We start from the raw sequence: 6,000 nt of genomic DNA, 5'->3' as shown, positions 1-6,000 counted from the left end.
GACTGCCTTTCCTAACATGTTTTTCATGTGTACTACAGGGCTTTATCTCCTTCTACAGTCCGTAGAATTTCTGATTGGGCAGGCCCGGCTCGATTGGTTGATCCCCTGGTGTTGACCAACCAAGTGGCTTTTGCTAAATGTGAATCCCAGTTTTTAAAGGTTCCACACCCAATGCCTTTAGTGTAGTTTTTAGCAAACCATTGTACCTTTCAATTTTCCCAGAGGCTGGTGCATGATATGGAATATGATTTACCCACTCAGTACCGTGTTCTTTGGCCCAATTGTCTATAAGACTGTTTTTGAAATGAGTACCATTGTCTGATTCAATTCTTTCTGGCGTACCGTGTCGCCAAAGGACTTGCTTTTCAAGGCCCAAGATAGTATTTCGGGCTGTAGCATGAGGTACGGCATATGTTTCCAACCATCCAGTGGTTGCTTCCACCATTGTAAGTATATAACACTTACCTTGACGTGTTTGTGGAAGTGTAATATAATCAATCTGCCAAGCCTCTCCATACCTATACTTTAACCATGGCCCCCCATACCATACAGGCTTTAACCGTTTCGCTTGTTTGATTTCGGCGCAAGTTTCACATTCATGAATAACCTGTGAAATAGTGTCCATAGTTAAATCCACCCCTCGATCGCGAGCCCATTTCTATGTTGCATCTCTACCTTGATGCCCTGAAGCATCATGGACCCACCAGGCTAGGAAAAGTTCACCTTTATGTTGCCAGTCCAAGTCCACCTCAGCTACTTTAATCTTAGCAGCTTGATCCGCTTGTTGGTTGTTTCGATGTTCCTCGGTGGTTCGACTTTTAGGCGCATGAGCATCTACATGGCGAACTTTCACAGGCAGGCTCTCTAGCCGAGCAGCAATGTCTTGCCACAGTGTGGCAGCCCAAATGGGTTTACCTCTGCGCTGCCAGTTGCTTTTCCTCCATTGCTATAGCCACCCCCACGAGGCATTTGCTACCATCCATGAGTCAGTATAGAGATAAAGTATTGGCCACTTCTCTCGTTCAGCAATGTCCAAAGCCAGCTGGATGGCTTTCACTTCTGCAAATTGACTGGATTCACGTTATCCTTCAATGGCTTCTGTAACTTGTCATGTGGGACTCCACACAGCAGCTTTCCACCTTCGATGTTTTCCTACAAGACAACAGGATCCATCTGTGAACAGTGCATACTGCTTATCAGTCTCTGAAAGGGTATTATACGGTGGTGCTTCTTCAGCACGTGTTACTTCTTCCTCATCTGGAGACATCCCAGTGCCTTTACTTTCTGTCCAGTCTGTAATCACTTCTAAGATCCCTGGGCAATTGGGATTTCCAATTCGAGCTCGTTTCGTGATCAGTGCAATCCATTTACTCCACGTAACATCGGTTGCATGATGTGTAGAGGGAACCGTCCCTTTGAACATCCAGCTCAGCACCGGCAGTCGAGGTGCCAGGAGGAGCTGTGCTTCAGTACCGATCACTTCTGAAGCAGCTCGGACTCCTGCATATGTGGCCAGTATCTCTTTTTCAGTTGGAGTATAGTTGGCCTCAGATCCTTTGTATCCTCGACTCCAAAAACCTAAGGGTCGACCTCGGGTTTCTCCTGATGCTTTCTGCCAGAGGCAGGGCCATTGAGAATTTTTTCCTAATACCCCATCTTAACCTCCCCTGGCGCAATGTGAGGCCTCTTGTCTCTTGCTACTTGGGGAGAAGTTCTTTACCCGCCAAAGAGTACACCCAAGCAGGCCATGAGCTGCAGCTTCTCCAGGAGATGCTGTGGGATGCGGTGTCAAAGGCTTTACTGAAGTCTAATTACACAACATCCACGGCCTTTCCCTCATCTACTAGGTGGGTCACCTTGTTGTAGAAGGACATCCGGTTGGTGAAGCAGGACCTGCCTTTCACAAACCATGTTGAGTGGGCCTGATCACATGGTTTTCTTGTATGTGCTGTGTGATATCACTCGGGATGTTCTGCTCCATGACATTCCCTGGCACCGAGACCAGACTGACAGGTCTGTAGTTCCCCGGATCTTCCTTCCAGCTCTTCTTGTGGATGGGCGTCACATTAGCCAACTGCCTGTGAACTGGGGCCTCCCCAGGTAACCAGGATTGCTGATAGATAGTGCAAAGTGGCTTAGTGATCACCTTGGCCAGCTCCCTCAGCACCCTTGGGTATATCCCATCTGGCCCCATAGACTTGTGGGTGTGCAAGTGGTGTAACAGGTGGTTAACCATTTCCCCTTGGATTACTGGGGCTTCATTCTGCACCCTAAGCCTGCCTCCTGTCTCAGGGGGCTGGGTACCTGGAGCACAACCGCTCTGACTCTTAAAGACTGAGGCAAAGAAGGCATTTAGTACTTCAGCCTTTCCCTCGTCTTCTGTCGCTGTGTTTCCCCCGTACCGATCCGGGGATGGAGATTCCGTTTAGCCCTCCTTTTGTTGCTCATATATTTATAGGAACATTTCTTGTTGCCTTTCGCAGTGGTGCCCAGGCTCAGCTCTAGTTGGTCTGTGGCCTTTCTAATTTTCTCCCTGCATAACTTTGCGGCATTCTTGTATTCCTCTTGAGCAGCCTGCCCCTCCTTGCAAAGCTTATCAATTCTCCCTTTATTCCCAAGTTCCAGCTGCAGCTCTCTATTCAGCTAGGCCAGAAATTCTTCCCCGCCATCTCGTCTTTAGGCAGACAGGGACAGCGTGCTTCTGTGCCTCTAAGATTTCCTTCTTGAAGAGAGACCAGTTTTCCTGGGCTGCTTTGTCCTTCAGGACTGCTTCCCAATGGACTCTGCCAAGCAGGCTCCTGAACAGGTCCAAGTTTACCCCTTGGAAGTCCAAGGTGGCAGTTCTGCTGAGCATCCTGCTAACTTCTCCAAGAACGGAAAACTCCGTCATTTCATGGTCACTATGCCCAAGGCAACCTCCCTGTTGCCCACGAGTCCTTCTGTATTTCTTTTGATGGTATCCATGCAGGTCCTGGTCACGTAAGAGCTCACTTGTTGCTGGTGGCAGCTTTCCTGTTGGGGGCACCGCTTTCCAGCAGCCCATGAACCAACCCCACTGGTGCCCAGTGCCGTGAGCACTGCAAGTGGGACCACTCTGTGCACAGGGACCCCCTGTCCCCAGGGCGGCCGTGCCAGCACCCCCAGCCACCTCCAGCCCCAGGAACCCAGAGTGAGCGGAAACCACAACTTGGCAAATACCAGAAAAAGACAGAGAGTGCAGGTCTGAAAAAACATGAATAAATATATTTACAGGAAAAAACAGAAAAGTAAACCTATTTAGAGAAAGAAACCCGAACTACAACAAACGAAATACAATCAACATGCTACTTAATACATACAACATAAACATACACTACACTATCAATAAACACACACTACAAATCAATACACTATGTAAATACACACAACAAACTACTAACTCCCTCTTCTGTCTATCCCACCCCACCAAGCCCATCATCAACATATCATCTACCCATCCACTTCCATTTCCTCTAACATGTCACTGTCCACTTCCATTTCTTCCTCTGCATCCTCATCCACTTCCATGTCTTCATCCATCTGCACTTGATCCACCTCCATGTCTTCTTCAATGTTTTCATCCACCTCCATCTCCTCTACCTGCTCAGCCCCCATGCAGCAACTGGCTCTCCAGCCCCCAGCACAGTGTGGTGTAGCCTAAGGCAAAAGCCAAGCAGAAAAGTGCATTGGTCCTGCCCTGGGCAGCTCAGCAGAGCTGTGGGACAGGGGTCTCAGCACCCCTGACCCCTCTTGCTGCCCAGGGAGTGCTGTGGGGTGATGGGTCCCCCGGGCACTTCGCCAGCAGGAGCTGCCTGGACTTGGGGCAGCTCGTGGGCCACCAGCACCCACGGGCCAGCACCTGCATCCGGAGTATCCCGTGCTTTGTGCGCTTCGGCATCTTAGGGAGCTCGGTGTTCTTGCAGGTCTGTGGGAGCAGAGAGGGCAGGGGTGAGCAGCCATGTCCCTGCCCCATGGGGTGTCACAGGCACAGACCCCAGCCCCACACCTGCCTTGGTGCCCAGAAGCTCCTTACCTTGCACAGGTGTTTTCTTGGCTGTGCGCTGCTCCCCAGGCAGGGCTGGGCTGCCCTGGCTCCAGCCTGGAAAGGGGCAGAGGAGGCACGGGCTCAGGCTCCAGGCAGCACCAGCTGCTCCTGCTGAGCATCCCTCTGACACGAGCCCGGGGTGCCCTGGGCTCCCATGGGGACGTGTCCCACAGGCAGGGATGCTCAATTTCAGCAGGGGACGAGCAGCCCAGAAGGGCTTCTCCCAGCCCGTGGCCTTGCAGGGGTGGCTGGAGAGGATGAGCTGAGCTCCTGGTCCCCAAGCTCCCCAGAATGGGGTCCCCACCCCACGCCATCCCCGCAGTGCCTGCTCCCGCCTGCCCGGGCAGTGGAGGTGCCCAAAGCCATGGAGCGGGACTGTACCTCCAGCAACACAAGTCTCCTCTTGCTCCGGAGCTTCACAACAAAAGACGGGTTGAGCAGAAAAAAGGGACTGAGGTGCTGGGTGTAGGCGAGAAGGGTTGGGTTATGCAGTCGAGGCACTGGGAATGGGAGAGAAGGGCTGGACTGGGAGCAGGGTAAGCGGGAAGAAAGCAAGAGGAGCAGACAAGGTGGGCAGTGCTGAGAGATGGAGAGGGTCGCTGTGGTGTGCTTGTTGCCAGGCACCAGCGCTGCAGATGGAACACGAGCCGTGACATCACACCTGGGTTGCATGGGCACTCTGGTTTGGCTGAGCAGCAGGGATGGGGATGACCCGCTCTCAGTGGTGGTTATGGAGCTACTAACCTGCCTTTTCACCAGTTTCATCATCCCAACCAGTTCTACTTCCATGCAGCCTTGAGCGGTTCTTCCCAACCATCCCGTCATGCCCAGCAGCCATCCTCACTCCTCAGAAATGTTGTTCTCCAGCTGGTTCCTGCAGTAGCTGAAGTTCACCTCCCTGTCCATGGCCATCCCTTTGCAGGTCTGGTCTCGCTTTGCCCCTGTACAGCACAGCCGCTCTTCCACGTGGGCACCAATGGCACCGCAAGTCCCAGCCTGGGTACTGTCAAGGAAGACCAGAAAGCCTTGGGGTACAAGTGAATAAATCTGATGCCCAGGTCATCTTTTCCTCCCTTCTACCAATTAAAGGAAAGGGTGCAGACAGAAAGAGATGTATAATGCACATCAACTCCATGCTTTGTGGCTGGTGGTGTCCTAAGGGTTTTGGCTGCTATGACAATGGGACATTGATGACTATAAGCAGCTAGGGAGGGATGGGATCCACCTGTCTAGAAGAGGCGAGGGAATGTTTGGCAGCAGGCTGGCCAACTTGGTGAGGTGGGCTTTCAGCTGAAGGGCTCGGGGACAGTGTCCAAAGTGGCAAAACCCATGCCAACACATCCAACTGGGGAAAATAAGCCAGGCCAACCAGAGAAGCAACAAATGTTCCTGAGCTGCCTCCCAAGATGAGGACCAGAAGGCCAACCAGCTCCAGGGTGTGTATGGCTGTGGTGGATCCTTCTGCAGACCTCACGGGAAACCTGCACACTCGTTTCCTTCTCTGAAATGTCTGTGCACCAACGCACGCAGCACGGCGAACAAACAGGAACAGCGAGAGATCCGAGTATGGTCACACAGCCACGATCTCTTTGCCATTCTAGAGACACGGTGGCACAGCTCACACAACTGGAAGGGTCTGTACTTTTTTGGAAAGACAGACCAGCAAGGGCAGTGGGGGAGTTGTGCTTTATGTGAGAGAGCAACTCGAATGTATCAAGCTCTGCCTGAGGGGATGAAAAATGAGTCCAGAGCTTATGGGTAAAAATGAAGGGCCAGACTAACATGGGGTGATGTGTTGTGGGTGTTTCCTACAGGCCCTGAGCAGAAAGAGAAGCCGATGAGTCTTCTCCCAAGTTGGTGGACAACAGGTTGACCATGAGGCAGCAATGTGCCCTTGTGGCCAAGAGTCTCCTGGGGAGCATTAGGAAGAGCGTGAC

This window comes from Columba livia, chromosome 28 (assembly GCF_036013475.1).
Source record: "Columba livia isolate bColLiv1 breed racing homer chromosome 28, bColLiv1.pat.W.v2, whole genome shotgun sequence".
Taxonomy (NCBI): domain Eukaryota; kingdom Metazoa; phylum Chordata; class Aves; order Columbiformes; family Columbidae; genus Columba; species Columba livia.
The sequence above is the reverse complement of the archived record's forward strand: the minus strand, read 5'-3'. Positions refer to the sequence as shown.